General features: G+C 38.0%; 1 long non-coding RNA gene and 1 pseudogene across 1 annotated transcript; one reads left to right on the plus strand and one right to left on the minus strand.

The window, feature by feature from the left end:
• The first annotated feature begins 10,972 nt into the window (after window positions 1-10,972).
• On the plus strand, window positions 10,973-11,824 carry LOC149104200 (uncharacterized; annotated as a pseudogene).
• A 5,478-nt stretch (window positions 11,825-17,302) lies between these two features.
• Window positions 17,303-22,341, minus strand: LOC149104201 (uncharacterized). The gene is made up of 3 exons (XR_016201586.1): window positions 21,208-22,341; window positions 21,007-21,123; window positions 17,303-18,141 (listed from the first exon to the last, which is right to left on the minus strand). It is a non-coding gene; the product is annotated as an uncharacterized LOC149104201 (long non-coding RNA).
• Window positions 22,342-22,931: the final 590 nt, after the last annotated feature.

Raw genomic sequence — 22,931 nt, forward strand, 5'->3', positions numbered from 1 at the left:
TTTCGTAGATTGGTTTGGCCTTGTTGAATTCGTGTTCGTTGCATGAGTTGGCGGAAATACGGCGATTGATGGATGCTGGAAGTTGCTTTATTATGTTAGGTGGGTGGTTAGACTTTGTGTTGATGTACTGCGGCTCGTCGTTAGGCTTTCTGTAGGGGCAGTAGGTACCTTTTGTAAGATCGAAGGTGACGTCCAGGTAGTTAACAATTTTCATGTTAGTCTGTATGGTAATGTTAAGTCCATATGTCTTGAAGCGTCTTGTTATGTCCTTCCTTGTACGGTCTGCTTGAGGTCCGGAGATGTTTTTGAAGATGGCAAGTCCGTCGTCTCTGTAAAGCCCGATGTTGTCTATCCCGTATATGTTACACAGGTCGTCGAGAATGAATAAGCCTACGAGCTCGCATACTTCGGCTCCGTCGAAGCTGCCCATAGTAACGTCAAAAGGTAACGTCAAACGCCGACAACAACGCCAACGCAATCACCGGAGAGCAATGCAACTGCCGCAAAAAAGACCAATGCCCGCTAGACAACAAATGCCTGACTTCCAGTGTAATCTACAACGCACAAGTTACAACTAACAACACAACCAAGAACTACATTGGACTGACAGAAGGAACATTCAAACAGAGATTCTCACAGCACAAATCCACATTTAAGCACAGAAAACACATCAACAGCACCGAGCTTTCTAAATACATCTGGCAACTACACGACAAAAAACAAGACTTCAACATCAAATGGTCAATTATTAGCCGTGCAAGACCCTACAACAACATTTCCAAACGATGCGACCTCTGCCTCACAGAAAAACTAATGATTATCAAACATAGCAACGACAATCTACTAAACAAAAGATCAGAACTTATTTCTAAATGCCGGCACGAGAACAAATTCTACTTGAAGAACGCTTGACACTTTCTTTCTTTATATTGTACTGCACCCACGCAGTTTATACTCGTCCCCGTAATTTCTGTCTTCACACCTATTGTTTTCCAGTATAACTATCACTTATTGTAATGCAACTAGTCCAGCAATTAGCCTATTGTTTAATACCGTGTATATATATCTAGTTGATAGGAATGCTTATCATTAAATACTGTCTGATGAGTGCGTAAGCACGAAACTCGGAGTAACAGCAAATCTTGCCTCTTCGTTATTACTCATATACTCAGCTCTACACTATATGTGTATTGAGCACTATTTTAATGGGATCTGCTACTTCCTCATATGGTTATTGTTACCAATATACATAACTAAAAGTTGTTAATTTCTATTGAGTTGATTTTGTCAGCTTCATCTATGTTATGCAATGTCATAGAGAAACAAAGGGAGTGACAAGTTAACAGAGGCTAGATTTGTGTTAACTTAACAGCATTTTTTCGGTTTTTGCTACCAGAAGGCAAAACGATATTTGTTTTAAACTATTGTATAAATATTTTGGCTTGCTTGTTTATAAATTAATTCCACAAACAGTGCATCTGCAGCTCGCCTGCCTTAGGTTAACACAACACAAGATGGGAGTTTGTACTCAATTGCATGCATGTATTGAAGCACATGGTTCACAAAAGTAAACACTGGTGCTGTAGGTTCACAAATTAATCATAGAAATCACTTCAACGCATAAACAAACTCTCACAAGCGCATGGCAAGTAGTCTATACATTGCATCAGGTGCACAATGAGTGCAACAAAAATACGTAGGCACAGCCAGCATTAGACTAGGAAAGACACATTTAATAGACTACAATAAGATCAGACTTAAGGAATGTGTTATGATATCCATAGTATAATTTTCAGTAATACTACACACTACTAAAATGTTCAAAAACTAATAACTTGTTGTCAACAATGTAATACACATCGATTCAGTTTATTTTGTCTTTCAGATGGCGTACAAATGTCCAAATTGCCCGCACAAGTGCAAGCAGCCAACAGAATTAACGAGACAAGTGACGACCCATACCGGTAAGCAGCCTTTTTCCCGTGAATGCGGGAAAAAGGTTTGCTCGCCAGTATCACTTGACCCAGCATACACCAACTCATCCAAAAACTGAGTATTTAAATATAGTTTGGCATTAATCACCAGTTATTATATCCAATCTACACGTATTAATCCATTGATCTGTGGATCATCAATTGTTCACGGAGAATAACTAAAATTTTCATGGCTTCAAAACACACCAGTAACCTCCAAACAAATTTTGATGTTATCTGAAGCAATGTCAGGAGAAGGATGCTTATCTGACAGTCCATTTACTATAATGGGTAGTGCAAAAAGTATAAATTGAAAGGTTTTTGAGATTTACTCAAAATCAAACAAAGGATTTTTTATTCTTGTATACATTCTACTTGCTGTACATCATATTTTGAGATAGTGGTATTGGTTGTTCTTATCGATTTCATACCTGGTCAGCACAAATTCACACTTTACTGATTTTCAATTAGTCTGGTTGTTAGTCTTTACCCATACCATTTGTGCCCTCAAGAGAGAATGAGCATTGCCAGCCAGTCTGACACCTTTTTTCACCATCCATGTTATTTTTAGTGTGAATCAAGCAAACATAAGTTTTGCAGAGGTCACCCTATTCTTCAAACTAACAAACTGTTCAACATTTGCAAACAAACCAGTGAACTGTTCCACACTTCAAAGCAAACCAAAGCTTTTTCTTTTTAATTTGCATGTTCAGTCGCATGTAAAAAAAAAATTAGAATTAACTATTGTTGGTAATTGCAAAGTCGCCTCAACTAGCGTGGCGGAAAAAACAGGTCATGTGACTTAAGTTTTAAAAGGAAAAATTTATCATGTAACGGTATTCAAAGCCAAGTCATCAACAGTCGTAAACATAAACATCAAGATAGCGATCAAAGGGATCTGACACTCAGGAACACAAACTGTAAGTTTCGAAATAGTTTGTCGCTTCGATTTAGATTGTAGTAAATAGTAATTTATCTCGTAATTATTTCATTTTCAGTTGACTACGATGTAACCACGGACACAACGAGCCATGTAAACTCTAGTTTAAATAAATCTGACAGCTTTTGATCCCTGGTGGACTAATCTTCAAAATAAGTAGTACCTTCAACCATAGGAGTGAATAACTTTTCTTCCAGGGTTGTACTGGGGGCTCCACAGGACTAAGCCTGACAGCCATCTTACAGCCATTCTTACTCTCTACACAAGCCATTGTAACTGGTGCCCAAACTAGTTCATACATTACTTCCCAGAGGTATTACCTCGTCTGTTATGCCACAGTATTTTTACCCAGGCAGTGAGGCCTGGGTTTAAATTTTGGCTCTGTTTTTTTTTCCACGTTCAGTCACAAGTCGTCGTCTGGTCTCTAAAACGCGTGCGTCACCTGTGCATGCGCACAGCACATGGAATTTACAGAAGTTGTCGTCATGAAAAGTTTGCACGGATTCCATGATTTCTAGCGCGATGAAATCACATACAAATGAACACACCGTTCGAGGTAGACCAACACTAAAGGACATTAAGCATTTTCAAAACAGGTCGGTCTGCAAGCCTTATGAGAGATCAATTTAGGAGTGAACATTTTGAATGAATTTATTAAGAATAATGTTATACCAAAGGAGCCATCAACCATGGCTATCAACTCTTCAACTTGATAAAAAGCTTCTTCAGAAGTGTCATTGTATTTTCAGACATGATCGTGAACCAAGCAGAATCCCAGCATGAACTCAAGAACGTCTAAGCAACAAGAGCAGAAAGGTTAGAGAATTTGTTTACGAATGTTCAAGTACACCTCAGTAAAACGCTCTGAGAAACTTTGTAAAGTATAATAAAGATAAGATCTCGAACTGAACGATATTCTCTTGTTATTCTCTTGTAACAGAGTTATGTGTCTTTACAAGAATGAAACTCATGTAGCAAATTATTGTACATTTAAGCTGAAAGAAACTAATGTACGTTGACCCCAGCAAAACAATTCTTGGCTTGAACTGTCACACAATCCTGACGCAATAAAAAATTTATTCGAAAACCATTTAGTGGATAAAATCTTTGAACAACTTTAAAAGCACTATTAGAAAGTTTGACATTAGCTCTCTGCTGGACGACGGATGTATGTGTTGTTCTTGCTGTTCATCTATGTAGTTAGTTGTTAAATAACTATTAGGTGATAATATTATGATAGTATTTATCAACAAATTAGTTTTTTTTTTATTAAATTTTAATATTTTCTTAATTTTACTAAGTCCTAGGTGAATACATCTTACTTTATATCTTAGTCTCCCCAATTAGTAGAGCACTTGTGCTCAGCTATTAACACTGAGACTTAAATAAAGTTGTCATTCATTCATTCATTCAATCAAGAAATTGTCAGGTTATAGGAGATTACTGTGCGTTTTCTCAAGCTCAGATATTTGTCGCAATATTTTGCACAAATTTACAGGGACCAGTATGGAGCTGCCATGTTGGTGTGTACCTCCGCGATATGCCAACATTGCGGCCAGAAAATAATGTAAACATCTGGAACTAACTTTGGCTATCTAGGCAATTGATTACCTGTGCTGAACAAACAAGCATTTACATAAGCACTTTTCTTAAAACTTTAACTTCTGAATGGGCTAAAACTCACGAGATAAGTATATGATTTCGACAAACACATTTGTAAGTCTATGTCACGCACCGCCATAACTATAAAAAATTCAAAATGTCTTGCTTGCTTGAGAAACGCAAATAACGACAAAGGCTAAGGAAAATAGACTGAAACGTTTATAGGCTGATATAAAGACCTTGACTCATTTCACAGCCTGAAGACCTCCAAACAAGTAATAAGCTATTAATCGATTCCAAGAAATGCAATCAAAAGCAGAATAGCTTAAGCACATCAACTTGATTGAATTTCGTACAACTTCAAATGCAGAACATTTAGCAAATTGCAATATGCAACAGCTGCCTGGGTATACGCAGCAAAGCGTCTAGTTTCAATTGCGGTCGCACTCCTCTTCACCACAGTGCTACATATTTTCACCTGCGGTGGACGCGAGGTGGGAGCACACAGCAAAGACAAGGTTTTGCCACAACTTGATGGGTCCATAGTTTCAGGTGGTACCATAGTATTTTACCCAAAACGTCCACACAAAAAGGCTTTTAGACAGTGACAACAAAATTTTAATTCTTATCATTATCATGCCTGACTACAACTATGGTATTTTTAAAGGAAACATGGTTTGCAGAGCTCATGCATTTCTAAAAGCCAAGACATAGTCCAACACATTAAATGACAACGTACTATTAAAGATTAAAGATTAAAGATTAAACACTCTCAAACAAACCGGCTGATATTGTCACCAATTCACATCGATAAAAGTTATTTTTGTTTCAGATGATGCACTTGTACCAATGTTGGTTCTGCTAAAAAAGATTCATGCGCCCTGACAAGCTGCAGAAGCGCATGAGCACCCATACCACGAGCAGCCTTTACCATGCAAGGAATGTGGGAGAAGATTTGCTTGATAGCATCCTTTCATGTGACATGCACAAGTTCATGCCACACGTGATTAGCAGTTAATTATAATTTAGCATTAACCACTAGTTATAATATCCAACAAAATTTTCTCTGCTTCAAAACAACCTCCAATCACAATTTTATATTATTTCAAGCAATGTCATGATCATGGGAATGTTGTTTATCTAGCAGTTCATTTTCTGTAATAGGTAGTTGAAAAAGTATAATTTAAAAGGTTTTGTGATATACTTGAGAGCAAACATAATTTTTTTCACTCTTGTATACTTTACATTCTGTTCTTCATACTTTGACACCTTGGTATTAGCCTTTTTATATATCACATACCTGGAAAGGACAAATTTCCCCGTTACTGATTTTTAATTAGTTTGGTTCTCGCTTTCATGAAACTATTGTTTGCTTGCAAAAGTATATATGCAGCAGATCACATGTAGTATCAATAAAAAACGGAGATGAAGTCACTGGAAACATCGCGGGATGAAACCTTGAAGCGACTTGCTGAACTGTGTGGTCACCAAAATAAATTAAGGACGGCTAAATCAAGGCAGCAAACAGAACTGGATGAACTTAACATCGGCACAGCTCAAGGAGAACAAGAAGATCTTTTAGATCTTATAACCAGGCTTTTAAAATTTAACTGTTTCCTTAGCACTACAGTCGCAACGCAGTGCACATTCCAAAGCAGTGTTTCCACCAGAGTGCACCACTGCGGGAATCCCACATTGCAATCAGAGATGGCCCCCAGAAAAACGAAATGGCCCATTTGGCCCTTTCCTTTTAAAGACTACAAGCTTAACCGGGTGTAGTCTTTTAAAAGCTATCCCAGGGCTCGAAATTGCGACCGATACGGTCACCAATGTAACTAACATTTCATCCTTGGCGACCAAAATTCGGCAAAAATTCTGGTTTAGTCACCATAATGGCAACTACATTTCTCTGTGTTGACAATCAATCTGGTTATTTTGTCACACATTGTCCTTCTAGATAATCATATTGAAAGATCTTTGCTTCTAAAACATTTAACATAAGAAAAGAAGTCAATCCATTCTTTTGCTTTGCTGTATTGATTATCTCACATCGGAAAACTTCCAAGTTTGATATTGCCCTATAATGCATTGCAAACCCTTGATCATTGACTATGTCATGTATGCCTAAGAATTGTTCTCTTGTAATGCACGGATCATACTAGTATCTGATTCAAAAGAAATTTATTGAGTAGAAACACTTCAAAAGGCACTTACTATTAAATTTTATGCTAGATCTTAATAAACTGCTTTATTTTCCTTGGTACCCTGACACATTTTTTTTTCTCTAGCTTTCAATTTATTGGCCCCTTTCCTTAAAAACTGGCCCCTAAAAAAGGTCTTCAGGGGCCACTTTGGCCCTCAAGAAAAATTTTCTGGCTGAAACACTGCAAAGCAGTCCTTGATGATTCATTGATTACTGTAGACACCACATCACTTGATCAATACAAACTGTATTATTGCACCATTAAATATTTTGTGAAATCTATGATGACGTAATGGTCTTAATCTGCAACTTTCTTCAGGATATGTATAGGCATGAATGACATGAACGATTCGATAGTATCACTATTAACAGCTTTCTTGCTTAAAAGTCATGATTAAATTTAATTGGTTTTTCCACGAGTAAAGGGCTAACAAAGTAGTCATGCAACTCACATAATTCAAGAATTACGCTATCCACTGCTATCTTTAGTACGGTGGTTATTTCCCTACCAATGATGTAATCCTTGCACATTCTGACACGTTCTTTGCTTGCTTGCAAATATTTAATTTTTTTTCCGATCTCTGAACACACTTCCATAAAACAGCAAGACAATTCACTTCTCTTGTCTAAAAACACAAAAATACTTGGGAAATTATGGTTAGATCAATGACTGTTGCTCCTGGCAAAATAAAAGTTCAAAACAAGCATGTTATTCAACACGCTGCACAAGAGAAAGTTGCAACATCGACACATTCCATGGATGACGTAATTGCTTTTTATGTGTTCAATACTTGTTTGGAATCAAGCGCTTCAACAACACAAAAAGGCAATATGTTTGGTACTAAATAAAGAGTAAAATAATCAAAGACCCGCTGAGGATTTGGCCGAGAGGAAGTCTGGGTCTGGTCACATGCAGATAAAAAGCCAGATACAAGCAGTCCAGACAAATTGACAAAGTCCAGCAAGAAACATGTATGGAATTGGCCAGCAGACTGCATAGACCAGAGCCTTAATCAAGGTGAAAAATGCACTCTCGATCTCACAATGTAACATGCTACAGGAGAAATTTGCTATGCCCAGCCTGACTGCCATGTACTAAAACAGTGTGGAAATTGAAGTAGTTTGCATTCCTGGAAAGAGAAGAAAGGTTTCAAACAGTACTGCAGTCCACCATTCCATATCCACCATATCCACCATATCCACCATTATCAAGTTTTTTAACAAAAGTTAACTAGAAACGCAAACTTTTGGTGTGCAAGCCTCACTTTCTTTTAGCACAAACAGTCCTGAAACCCATGGTATCATAAATTCAAAAGTAAAATGCAGAGATACAACTTCTCCAACAGGCCTTTAGTATTCGCAAAAGGTGCTAACTTGTGAGAATCATTACAGGCTTGTTGCATGCAGATTACAAAGAAAATCTAATGACTAGATTTTCTACAAATAAACAAAACCGATTTTAAAGGCCTGTTTATATTTATTCATGTTCCCATGGCAATGGCACATACGTCAGCTTAACCATCAAAAAACCAAAGTTTGTGTTGTTAACTTGCTTGCTGCCATTTTTGGCAACCAACGGATCAAGGGTTTTAGAGAAAAAGGTGAGTGAAACTCATGTATCAAAAACTGTGTTCAGCCACCTTAACCTGTTGTATAAATATTTTGGCTTAGTTGTTTATAAATTAATTCCACAAACAGTGCATGTGCAGCTGGCCTGCCTTTGGTTAACACAACACAAGAGGCAAGATGGGGGTTTGTACTCAACTGCATGCATGTATTCAAGCACATATTTCATAACAGTAAACACTGGTGCAGCAGGCTCAAAAATTAATCATAGAAATCACTTTAACCCATTAACAAACTCTTGCAAGGGCATGGCATGTAGTCCATGCATTGCATCATGTGCACAATGGTAAAGTTTGCATGTAAGCCAAGTGGCCCATCAGGCCGGAGCTTATCCCGGTTTCTGTAGCATGAAGCAACTAGGATTATTTCTACTCCCCCCTGGATGGGCTGGTAGTCCATCGCAGGGTTACCCCCAGCATTAAGTTCGTCGGTACCCATTTATACACCTGGGTGGAGAGAGGCACTGGAGAGTAGTGTCTTGCCCAAGAACACAACACAATGTCCCCGGCCAGGACTTGAACCCAGACCGCTCAATCCAGAGATGAGCGCACCAACCATGAGGCCACTGCGCCTCCCATACGTGCACAATGAGTGCACCAGAAATATGTAGGCACAGCCAGCATTAGACTAGGAAAAAAACATTTAATAGACTACAATAAGATCAGACTTAAGGAATGTGTTATGATATTAAAAGTATACATTTCAATAATATTTAGCTCTACTAAAACCTTCAAAAACTCAGAAATTGTTGTCACCAATATAATAGACATCAATTCATTTTCCCATTTTGTCTTTTAGATGGTGTACAGATTTCCAAATTGCCCACGCAAGTACAAGTGACCAACAGAATTAGCGAGGCACATGAGGACCCATATCAGCAAGCAGCCATTTTCCTGTGAAGAATGCGGAAAAAAGGTTTGCTCGCCAGTATTTTTGTGCACTCAGCCAGTCTGACACCTTTTTTACCATCCATGTTATTTTTAGTATGAATCAAACGAACATCAGTTTTGCAGAACTTACGCTATTCTTCAAACCAAAGAATTGTTCAACATTTGCAAACAAACCAGTGAACTGCTCGACACTCCAAAGCAAACCAAAGCTTCTTCTTCTTTTCCAGGGCTGTACTGGGGGCTCCATTCTACTCTCTAAACAAGCCACTGTCACTGGTGCTCAAACTAGTTCTGTCTCCCCCCTTTCCACACATTCTTGTTCACGCAAAGTCCGACTCCTTGTTGGTTTTTTCAATGGCACAAGGTTACCCCTCACAACAGGGTTTTTTTTTTTAAACCAAGACCAATAAACTAACTGCACATGACTAAATACAGGTGTGACTCCCTCACTTGCAATCTTTTCAACAGATAAAGATACTCTCACCTTGTTTTAAAGACTGTTTAAATAAAAATCTCTTTTTCAAATGCCCCCGTGAAGAATGAACGAAAAGGCTTGAAAATATGTGGGCATTGGCAGCCAGTCTGATACATTCTTTTTATCACCCTCTGACATGGTGATGATAATGATATTTTTGGTGTGAATCAAGGAAACACATGTTTTGCAGAACTCATGCATTTCTATAAACCAAAAAATTGTCCAACACTCCCAAACAAACCAACTGATGTTGTCCCCAATTAAAATCAATAACAGTTATTTTTGTTTCAGATGATGCGCCTGTACAAAAATGTGGGTCCTGCTCAAAAAGATCCATGCACCCTGCCGAGCTGCAGAGGCGCATGAGGACCCATACCAGGAACAGCCTTTTCCCTGCGAGAACTGTGAGAGAAGATTTGCTCAGCAGCATGTTTAAATGCAACATGTACAAGTTCATCCCAAACCTGATTAGCAGTTAACTAAAATTTGCCATGAACCACTAGTTATGATATCCAACAGAATTTTATCTGCTTCGAAACACAATTTTAGATTATTTGAAGCAATGTCATGATCATGTTTATCTGGCCATTCATTTACTATAATAGGTAGTTGAAAAAGCATAATTTAAAAGGTCTTGTGATATTCTTGAAAGCAAAGGTAATTTTTTTCTTCTCTAGTATATTTCACACTCTGTTCATCATACTTTGAGACCTTGGTATCAGCCTTTTTATATATTACATACCATATATCATATGGCTGATAATGTGGATCATACTAACACTTGTGCTGAAGACCTTGTGCATTTCTTCAAACCAATGAATTTTCCAACCCTCCAAAACAAACCAAAGCTGTATTACCACGCTTTCCCCACTGGATCACAGCTGCTCGCAGCCAGGTTAGCCCTAACTCAATTTTTAGCTCTACCTCAACTGACGCAGAAAAATCTAGTATCTGGCACTGGATTAAGTACCATATCATTAAAGATTCTTATTTCAAATGGTGAATCACTTCCTGGAATGGTTAATGCTGCATTACCATGCTTTCCCCATTGGCTCACAGCTGCTCGTAGCCAGGTTAGCCTTAACTTTGACTTGCCGCACCGGCATCTCACAACCGTAAAAAGAACTCAATGTTCCGAACCTGTAGCTTAATTTTTGACACAATAGACCAATTTTTCATACCAAACAACTGGTGAATTCAAAACATACATTGCCTGCACCGTAAATAAGTAACATACCAGCTGCCAAGTCATCACTAGTAACCATGTTGATGTCTCATCCAAAAAAAGACTTTCTAGCCATCAATATTGTGTCCCATTTGGTAAGCCACAACAACAACAAACTGCAAACGACAGTGTACAGAAAACCAACCCATACCGACAGATTACTTGATGAATCATACTACAACCTGACTTGACACAAAGCCACAACTATTAAGACTTTGACAAGACAAGTGCAACTAGTTTGTGACACACCGGACAGCTTACGTGAACCAAAACAGATACCTTGAACGTGTTTTTCACAAAAACAACTACAACGCTGACTTTATTAGACGAAACATTTACCGACTTACTAAAGCTGACACAACGAACAGGAACCCAACTCCTGTTACCACAGTGACTAAACATGTATCTTACATCAAGCGCACTTCCAAGACCACCTCATGGATCCTACAACCCTACAACATACGTGTAGCCCACAAACCTACCTACATTACAACACCTGCTGACCAACATTAAAGACAGGGAAGAACCTAACAACAGAGAGGGAGCAGTATACAAGATCAAATGCTCCGACTGCCAAGCTTCCTACACTGGTGAGACTGGCAGAAACCTTAACACAAGACAGACTGAACACAAATGAGCCAAGAGAAATGGTGATGCCAACAATCACATCGCTGTACATCATCAACTGACATACCACAACATTGACTGAGACTCTGCTCAATGCTTAACCTACAGTACAGACTATTTGCAATGACCGACTCTGGAAAGCTGGTACACTAACCTACAAAAAAACACCTCTTAACAGATGTCAACAACTAACAGCACCTTACAAACGACTTATCCACAACGGAAACGAAATCAACAAACAGACTTCTAACAGACCGACTTAATTTGACTAACATTAGACAGACCAAAAAAACCAACCAATTTGACAAACAATAGACTGATCGAAACCGACCAATGACTAATGACAAACTTAACGAGTCTTACAGCCAATACTACCACGGCTTGAATGACCAATCACGTTCAACCGACCAGACTTATAACATCATCGACTGACAAACACTATTCGCTTGACTCTGAAGATGACTTCTGCTCAGGTTGTCAAAACGTCAGTCACCAACAACAACTCTTTTCAGAACTACCCTCACCCGGACGACCACATTATACGAACTACTGATACTCCTGGGTTCAAACCATTTACAAATAGGATCATACTTTACGAATGTGTTATGATATTAAGAGTGCAATTGTCAACAATCAAGCACCACTAAAATGTTCAAAAGCTAAGAAATTGTTGTCACCAATAAACAAAAATTAATGTAACTTATTATTTTTGTTTCAGATGATGTACACTGGCAGATGTAAACTGGCATACACAACCTCATGGCAAAAGAAAGTATTAATTATAATTTTGCATTAATCACCAGTTATTGTATCCAATCTATCAATCAGTCCATCGCCAACCAGTCACGGAAAAATAACCAAACTTCTCATGGGGCGAAAACAAAACTTCGACGTACATTTTGGTATTATTTGAAGCAATGTCGTGAGAATGGTGCTTATCTGGCAGTCCATTTACTACAGCAGATTGCCAAATTCAAACTTGCTACTTGTCTGTCTTTAGCCATTTGTACAATAAAGTGAGAATATTCGGACACTGCCTGATAATATGGATCATACAAACACTTGTGTTGGAGACCTTGTGTGTTTCTTCAAACCAATAAATTTTCCAACCCTCCAAAACAAACCAAAGCACTTTTTATTCCAGGCTTGGCTTATAGAGGGGCTCCACAAGAAATTAGCCTGGCAGCCACTGCACCTGAAAGCTATTCCACACTAGCAAGTCTCTACACCGCCTTCACAAGTTCTCTCTCTTTTCTTTGCACAATTGCCTGTCCACAGGAAGGCCGACTTCTTGCTGGCTTTTTCAACAGTACCAGGCTACCCTTCACAACCACATCCACATTAACACTCTGTTTATTTAAATAAGACCCATAGACTAACTGCAATTATGTTACTCCCTCACTTGCAATCTTTTTCAGATAAAGATACTCTTTTACAATTTTTATAACTATTCAAATAGAAATCACTCTTTCACATGGGCACAAAATGCTTGTGTAAAAGATCAGCAAAAAAAGTTTCAAGTAGAACTATGGAGGTAGGGCTTGTAGAGCACAGGACCATAGCCTGACAGCCATCTGACAGCTGTTCCATCCTCCTCACCAGCTACCGTCACTGGTGCCCAAACAAGTTCTGTCTGTGCCTTTAGATGAAATAGACTAAAGTAACATCAGATTTCTGAAATATGTTATGATATTAAGAGAGCAATTCCAATTAAGCAGTATTCATTACTGTTCAAAAGCTATAAAAAAATGTTGTCACCAATATACATAACTAAAAGTTATTAATTTCTATTGAGTTGATTTTGTCAGCTTCAACTATCTCATGTAATGTCAGAGAGAAACAAAGGGAGTGACAAGTTAACACAGAGGCTACCTTTGTGTTAACTTAACAGCATTTTTTCGGTTTTTGCTACCAGAAAGGAAAACAATATTTGTTTTAAGGTGGCCAAACACAATTTTCGTGCGTGCTTTTGCTGATTGAATTCAGCATGTGTACAAGGATTGGAAAAAACAAACATGCCATCAATAGAGCAATCATTTTATTTACTCAACACCTGCACTATCTGTGCTATTTTTCTCTATAATTGAGCGCAGTGTATTGATGGCTTTAGTCTTTTATTACAGAGATATGTTAGAAAAGGTAATGATGCAAAGAACCCAGCAATTCTCAGCTTTTTCTTAGTTATTGAAAGAACCCAGTTAAATGCAGCGCATGTGTAGTAAGTCAAAAACTTGCGATTGAATGAAAAATTGTACTCTCGAAAATACACCTACAGTATTTCTCGAGAACCACTCATCAGAATTTCACGAAATTTGGCACGAAAATACTTTAGGAAACAAGTAACTGGAGTATGGAAAATAATTGAACTTTAACATAGGAAATTCTAGATATTCCAGTGAACTTTCAACAAGGATAATTAAAGGTATCTCTGTTAAATTATTCACAAAATGGTGCTAACTTGTGAGAATCATTACAGGCTTGTTGCATGCAGATTACAAAGAAAATCTAGTGACTAGATTTTCTACAAATAAACAAAACCGATTTTAAAGGCCTGTTTATATTTATTCATGTTCCCATGGCAATGGCACATACATCAGCTTAACCATCAAAAAACCAAAGTTTGTGTTGTTAACTTGCTTGCTGCCATTTTTGGCAACCAACGGATCAAGGGTTTTAGAGAAAAAGGTGAGTGAAACTCATGTATCAAAAACTGTGTTCAGCCACCTTAACCTGTTGTATAAATATTTTGGCTTAGTTGTTTATAAATTAATTCCACAAACAGTGCATGTGCAGCTGGCCTGCCTTTGGTTAACACAACACAAGAGGCAAGATGGGGGTTTGTACTCAACTGCATGCATGTATTCAAGCACATATTTCATAAAAGTAAACACTGATGCAGCAGGCTCAAAAATTAATTATAGAAATCACTTTAACACATTAACAAACTCTTGCAAGGGCATGGCATGTAGTCCACGCATTGCATCATGTACACAATGAGTGCACCAAAAATATGTAGGCACAGCCAGCACTGGACTAGGAAAGAAACATTTAATAGACTACAATAAGATCAGACTTAAGGAATGTGTTATGATATTAAAAGTATACATTTCAATAATATTTAGCACTACTAAAATCTTCAAAAACTCAGAAATTGTTGTCACCAATATAATAGACATCAATTCATTTTCCCATTTTGTCTTTTAGATGGTGTACAGATTTCCAAATTGCCCACACAAGTACAAGTGTTATTTTTAGTATGAATCAAACGAACATCAGTTTTGCAGAACTTACGCTATTCTTCAAACCAAAGAATTGTTCAACATTTGCAAACAAATCAGTGAACTGCTCGACACTCCAAAGCAAACCAAAGCTTTTTCTTCTCTTCCAGGGCTGTACTGGGGGCTCCATTCTACTCTCTAAACAAGCCACTGTCACTGGTGCTCAAACTAGTTCTGTCTCCCCCCTTTCTACACATTCTTGTTCACGCAAAGTCCGACTCCTTGTTGGTTTTTTCAATGGCACAAGGTTACCCCTCACAACAGGGTTTTTTTTTTAAACCAAGACCAATAAACTAACTGCACATGACTAAATACAGGTGTGACTCCCTCACTTGCAATCTTTTCAACAGATAAAGATACTCTCACCTTGTTTTAAAGACTGTTTAAATAAAAATCTCTTTTTCAAATGCCCCCGTGAAGAATGAACGAAAAGGCTTGAAAATATGTGGGCATTGGCAGCCAGTCTGATACATTCTTTTTATCACCTTCTGACATGGTGATGATACTGATATTTTTGGTGTGAATCAAGGAAACACATGTTTTGCAGAACTCATGCATTTCTACAAACCAAAAAATTGTCCAACACTCCCAAACAAACCAACTGATGTTGTCCCCAGATGATGCGCCTGTACAAAAATGTGGGTCCTGTTCAAAAAGATTTATGCGCCCTGCCGAGCTGCAGAGGCACATGAGGACCCATACCAGGAACAGCCTTTTCCCTGCGAGAACTGTGGGAGAAGATTTGCTCAGCAGCATGTTTAAATGCAACATGTACAAGTTCATCCCAAACCTGATTAGCAGTTAACTAAAATTTGCCATGAACCACTAGTTATGATATCCAACAGAATTTTATCTGCTTCGAAACACAATTTTAGATTATTTGAAGCAATGTCATGATCATGTCTATCTGGCCGTTCATTTACTTCAATAGGTAGTTGAAAAAGCATAATTTAAAAGGTCTTGTGATATTCTTGAAAGCAAACATAATTTTTTTCCACTCTTGTATATTTCACGCTCTGTTCATCATACTTTGAGACCTTGGTATCAGCCTTTTTATATATTACATACCATATATCATATGGCTGATAATGTGGATCATACAAACACTTGTGCTGAAGACCTTGTGCATTTCTTCAAACCAATGAATTTTCCAACCCTCCAAAACAAACCAAAGCTGTATAATATATGGACGGAGGCAGGACTTTGCAATGGAGCACTAGGAACAGTAGTTGATTTTGTTTTTCCTGAAGGACAGCAACCCCCATCTCTACCAATTTGTGTTATTGTTCAATTTGATGAACCCTACAATGGACCTTCTGTATCTCCTGACCTGCCAAGGTGTGTTCCAATTTGTCCCATTACCCAAATTTCTCAAAGTTTAGGCTACAATGCTGAAAAGCAACAACTACCTTTACAGTTAGCTTGGGCAATGACAATCCATAAATGCCAAGGTCTTACATTAGAAAAGGCTTGGATAGACCTTGGAAAATCAGAAAATGTTACTGGTATGACATATGTTGCATTAAGTAGGGTAAGAAACTTGTCTGACCTTGTTTTAGAACCTTTAACCTTTGAAAGATTGTAAGCTGCTAAGAAATCACCAAATTTGCAACATAGAATATCAGAGGAACGTAGACTTGACAGGCTTTCGCAAACAACATTACTCGAATTCAGCAGTAATCTACGCAAACAATCTTTATAATGTACATTAACTACAAAACAACTTTCACACCTTAGGTTAACTCTCAGTAAAAAAATAACCATATACTTACTTTTTAAAAAAAAAAAATGAGTGACATCCTATTTTTCACTTTTTTAGAATTAAAGATGTCATCAAAGAGGCATTTTAAAGGCGAGTTCAAAAATTTTCTAACAACTTACTACTTCACCTCTCATGAGGCTTATTTCGAAACATAACTTCTATAGGATACCATGGATGGTATCCCCTTTAGGATATACGGCCAACTTGGACCAAAAAAGGTAAGAAGAAACCATATGCCACCTGAAGGGATTGCCAAATAAATCTATTCAAACAGAACTTTGTTTTTTTGGTAATTATGACAATAAAACTATTAAAAAAAATTTTGTGTGCATTATGAACAACATTTAGACATCAAGATCTCAAAACCAGCAAGACATTTTGTGTAAATTTAGAAGGAAACAATCACGTTCAAACACAACATTCCAGAGGCTTTGATTATTGCTACAAGAAGCGAGACTTAACAAAAAGCTGCTGGCCTTCCTAAAGTAGTAAAGGGGGTGCTTATAGACTTTATAAGCACCCCCTTTCCTACTGCCCAATTTATTTGTTTCCCATGGGAGTGACCTGATATCATTTACATGTATATGCGAACTAATGTAGCAAACATAAAGAAGATGACTTTAAGCCGAAGATGCTAGATTCTTAATACCACCTTGAAATTTTTGATACATATAGCCCTAAATTTTTTTTCGTATTTTACGTTTTACTGAACATTATATTACGATAAAACTGTTATAGTTCTTATTATAAGGACAATGATGACATAACAGCCTGAAATTTTACTGTTTCTTCTCTTTAGAAAACAAGCACGGCTATGTTCATAATGTATCACCAGTGAAAACAGCCACAAAAACCAAAAATGAATGGTTTGATTTCCAACTTCAACTTTCGCCAACAATGCTACGAAGAGTGGTGGCGTTTGATAAACCGAAGCAACCAACAATGAAACACTTTCAGGAAACTAAATGACCTGTATTGGTGAAGAACCTTGTACCAGTATGAAAGCAACGATTGGCTTTTAAACCACCAGTCGCATGTCTCACAGTGCTCAAATGCTGATGTTTCATTCTCTTATGTACAAGACGTAAAGCCGGAAAATTCAGAAGCGACATCGCAAGAAGCATGTGATGTCACTTTGCAAGAACCACAAAAAATAGCACCAAACCAAAAAGTCAATGTCTGTGCAACCCTGTCAATGGGTACAAAAGAACCCAAGAAAATTGAAACCAAGTCCGGTCAAACTTTGACAGTCAAAGAAGACTGTATCTTACAAGACGGCAGCGACACGATGGAAATCCACATATGGGAGCCAGTATTTGCCCAACCCATGAACAATAAGGCCTACTACTTCAAAAACTTAACACTACAATACTATGCAGGATCAAAATTCCTAAGCACTAACAAAAATACAAGTCACACTGAAGATTCCATGACCCTCCAAAAGCTTGTGGGACCAGAAATGTTGACAAATCCTGACAGAGATTGCTGCAAGTGAAGTGAAATTCATTTCCAACTTAAACATATTTCTTGCTTGTCAAATCTGCAAAAAACCGCGTTGGGGATGAGTCAGGAGAATCAGTTAGATGCCAAAACTGTAAAGTGCAACAATGAGTTAAAAACTGCAAATGTGAAGAATCTGTAGAGAACTGCATTCAAGATGGGGAGGCAGAATTGTGGCTCTCCACATTTACAAATGAACTAGTAGAACTATTAAAAAAAAACAAAAAGTCTGGAAAGCACAGAAGATGACAAAGAGGATGCCCTCATGGGATTAATAGACATCAAATTCAAATACAACTGCAAGAATAACATTGTTCAAGAAATTGGGAGCCAGTAATTTGCTCACAAAAGTGTACACCACTACAGCATGCCCTCATCGGACAAACCGATTTCAAAGTAAAATAGAACTACAAGCAAGTTGAACAATAACTGTTTTGAAAATATTTTAATGCGTTTTTATCTGTCCTTGCAACTTGGACAATAACTGTTTTGTCACTATTTAAATGTGTTTTTATCTTCCCTTGCAAATTGGACAATAACTGGTTTGTCATCATTTCAATGCATTTTTATCTTTCTTTGCAAGAGGAACAATAACTGTTTCCTCGATATTTTAATGAGCTTCCAGCTGTCCTTGCAAGTCAAAAAATAACTGTTTGGTCAACATTTTATGAGTTTTTATCTTCTTTTGCAAGTTGGACAATAACTGTTTTGTTATTTTTTTTAATGCATTTTTATCTTCCCTTGCAAGTTAGACAATAACTGTTTTGCTATCATTTTAATGACTTTTTATCTTTCCTTGCAAGTTGGACAATAACTGTTTTGTTATCATTTTAATGACTTCTTATCTTTCCTTGCAAGTCGGACAGTAACTGTTTCATTATCATTTCGATAATGTCCCGACAGTGTTCATACATGTAGCAGTAACAAACACTGACTTCATTTTATATGTTATAAGTTGTGTTATGACATTTTCAAATTCTTGTATTTTTATCCATTTCTGTTTGGGTGTCTTTTTAAGGCATTTCTATGCTCTTTCTACGTTTACATTAAAATATTTGTGATTGATACCATTAATTAAACAATGAACCGTTCAGAGAGTTGCAGTAATTTTAGGAAACAGAAAACTTTAGCTCCACAGCTTCATTAGGGACTAGTCACTAAATGAAGTGAGGAGTGGGCCAAAGCAGAAAAGGGGTGGGTCAGTCAGTTTTGAACCAGAACGAAGGGGTGAGTCAAAAATTTGAGCCACCACTTTTCCAATTGCATCGCTTCCCCCCCTGTCGTACTTATTGACCAGTCCCTCATTGTGTAGCACAGAATATTCACAAAGCACGACAAACACCTACTTTGAGGACTACTTAAAAATAAATCCTCATTTCCCCACATCCTGTGAGAAAAAATAATCTATCAGACAAACAAACTCATAAGGAAAACATCGCAAGGTATACCCTCCAGGTTTGGTGATGGCTCCTCAACATTACTGTTTAAAAAAACAAATCGCTCCTTAATAAACAAGCTCCTTTTCACTTTAATTCAACCCTCTTCTACGTAAAATACAGAGAAATCAATATACCCTCTGTGTAATGTTCCACGATCTACAAGACACAAAAAGGTACCTTTCCACACGTTCCATAGAAAACAAATTATTTCACCTCGTTGACACTTGCCGAGAGGTACAACTAGTTTTAAGTTAGCTCTTGGCCTTTGTTCTTAAATTACTTCATTATTGTTAAATTTAGTTTATGTACATATTTAGTATATTTTAATATTGTACTACACTTTTGATGATTGTATGCATGTTAAAAAGCACAATATAAATAAATAAACTGTGACTGTGCATGAGTCCTGTTGGAGACTCGGCCTGCCAAGAAAGTTGTTGCATAATCTGATCACTCCTAGCTATCACTGGTTAATTACCCACCAACAAAATAAATCAACACTGGAACTTAACAGATGAAAGACCCCTCATTTACATCTCAAAGTGTCCACCATTTTGTGAAATTTGGTGCGAGTGATTTGAATTCAGTGTGAGTGATTTGAATTCGGTGTGAGTGATTTGAATTTGGTGTGAGTGATTTGAATTCGGTGTGAGTGATTTGAGTTCGGTGTGAGTGATTTGAATTGTGAGTGATTTAAATTTCGTGTGCGTTTATGGGCCACCGTAGATAGAGGGTACTCGACGAAGCAACTTGAATAGTAAATAAGCTTATCTAAGTGTAACTCTTGTGTTAAAATATCCTGATTCTTTCATTTGTTTTTACTGTGTTCAGCGAGCCTACTTGTAAAGTACGATTTGTTATTGCAGAGTGAAGCCCCAGTAAAAGCTCTTAGAGCGTCTAGTTCTTAAAATATTCGCAAATTTTTGCAAATCTCAGCCTCGCTATTCTTATAACATATATCCTTATCAAAAAAAAAAAAAAAGAAGAGTGTAACGAAGTTCTCTAAACCCGAAAGTGCCCGAAATTAAGGCCATCCGGTGTCCGGAAAAAGCTAATTAATGCAACATAATTTAAAAAAAAATGCTCTTCCTCCTCCAAAGTTTCATTCGAACCTGCTTGTGTTAGTTTGGCGGTTCAGCCGAATCCCCCAGTTCTCCAGTAGCGAATTGCAGATATTACCACAAAAAGAGATTGCTAAATCCGAAAATAAAGCCTGAAAAACCGAGTAGTCTTTCTGCATTCAGGGCGAAACAAGGAAATATTTGAAAGAATCGCATAACATGTGCGTGCCAGGCTGACCTTGTTTAACACTCCGGCGACGGCCATTCTAAAATTCGCGGGTATTCACCTCAAAAACAGTCTAACAATCAATATGTAACATGAGTGAAAATAAGGTTTGTATTATACAAACTGTGTACTCCAGTCAAACATTTCTGTTTTGGCACGTTTAAACTTGTTAAACATACCTTGTCCAACTTTCAAGGTCTCCAACTTTGCCCGCGCTTGAAACACACTCGGTAAACACATGTGCAGTCTCTGTGACTTCAGTCTGCAAACTTCAGGTTCAATCTTAACCCGTGAACCTGAAAGCGAAGTCATATCGGTTAATGTTTGAAATTCTACAAGTCGAGAAACAAAGTAAAGCATATGTTTGGTGAGCAACATACCTGCATCCACAGAGACAGTTGACAGAGTCACCTACTGTGTTCGTGCCCTGCATGCGAGTAAGTCTGGCCTGGCCTGGCGAACACAGCGGTCAAACGTCGGGCATGCGCTAATGGGTACATTTTTGGCAGCCGTGCACCAATTTCCCGTGCAAAAATTTAAAGGAAAACATGGAAAACAACCGGTGTCACGCAAAATTTACGAAAAAAATGAAAAGTTCGTAGAAATCTGTTAAAGGAAAAGAGAGTAGGTAAAAGGAAAACTTAAGACTTTTCAGGCACAAAGTTAATTAAGTTATCGGTATTCTGTTGATTTACCATTTTGTTTTAAGCTTTACCAAAAAAATTTATAAGTCTTGAAAACCAGTGTCAGGCTTCGAGCCGACGGCGTAGTATACATTAATAATAATAATAATAATAATCACTTTATTTAAGTGTCGATGTATTTAGCACTAATGTGCTAATTGGGGACACGATGCGTGACGCCGGAAACGGACGACAAGCGGTGTGTAAAAGAAGAAAAAACTGGAGAAGAAAAAGACAATTGCAGTGACTCGGCTTCGCTCAGACGAGCTGGAAAATTCTTGGCAAGGACTGGGAGGATTCCGTCCGGATCCTGGATTTGTCTGAAGCACAGGAACGAGATGAATCGAACTACAAACGATGTTCATGTCCATCGTCATGGGGGCATAGCTAGCCAAAATACCGATCCCAAACCGCCTGTACCAGGTTTTTGACCAGGTGGGAAAATCTTTTCCAAAGTACAAACCTTTGGACAAACTGGTGCACTAAATGCAAAGTCGAGGCGGACAAAAAATTCAAGAAGCACGGAAAATACATACCGCAGAAAGGAAAGACCTGCAACAAGCAGAAGGTAGAACAGTTTTTAACTCTTATTTCTGTTAGCTCTCGTTGTATAAGCTAAAACACAAACAAATACATAAATAACGAGGACAATGTCATTTATAGGATGCCAATGACCCACGAAAAGAACAAGGTTATGAAAATATTTTGGCCGCCTTTAGTTGCCCCATAGCTCGCACATGCGCAGACGTTTGACCGCTGTGTCGGGCTGGCGCCTTATGGAATGATGGGAGTATAACCCGTATCTGAACAATAGCCTCCTTCGAATAGGCCTCCCTCCTATGGGCCGAAATTAAAAATAAGCGCCCCCCGCCGTTTGGAATAAGCGCCCCTCCCCTCCCCTCCCTCCCCATTTTGTGGACGAGTAATGAGGCAACAACGGATGTATAGTTTTCGTCATGTAGTATTAGATTTGCACATTGTTTCAGTTTGTGAACACGTTTACTAGTAGGGAACCCGTTGAACACGTTAAGTACTAACGGCGCCGCTATTTAAACTTAAGAATCAGCTTCTTATGTCAATGAACAGCTTATGTTGATGTTTACGCGCAGATGATGTGTTAAAAAATGATCATGTCAGGCCACGATTTGGAAAAATTAAATAAGCGCCCCCATCGAATAAGCGCCTCCCTCGAATAAGCGCCCCCATCTTCTCCTAAATTTGAAATAAGCGCCCCAGGCCAGGGGCGGCCCAAGCTCACGATGCGAGGAGTTTTTTTTTTTTTTTTTTAATCTTTATGCGAACGTTCAGCGCTCGAAACATGACACGGTTACCGCCGACATCTACTATTACATAACGACCGAGTTTGGTTACGCGAGACGTGACCTTCGCCTTGCAGTATGTGGTGGTGTTGTGTTACAACG

This window comes from Orbicella faveolata, unplaced genomic scaffold (genome assembly GCF_042242905.1).
Source record: "Orbicella faveolata isolate gen_17 unplaced genomic scaffold, um_ofav_v1 contig_34, whole genome shotgun sequence".
Classification (NCBI taxonomy): domain Eukaryota; kingdom Metazoa; phylum Cnidaria; class Anthozoa; order Scleractinia; family Merulinidae; genus Orbicella; species Orbicella faveolata.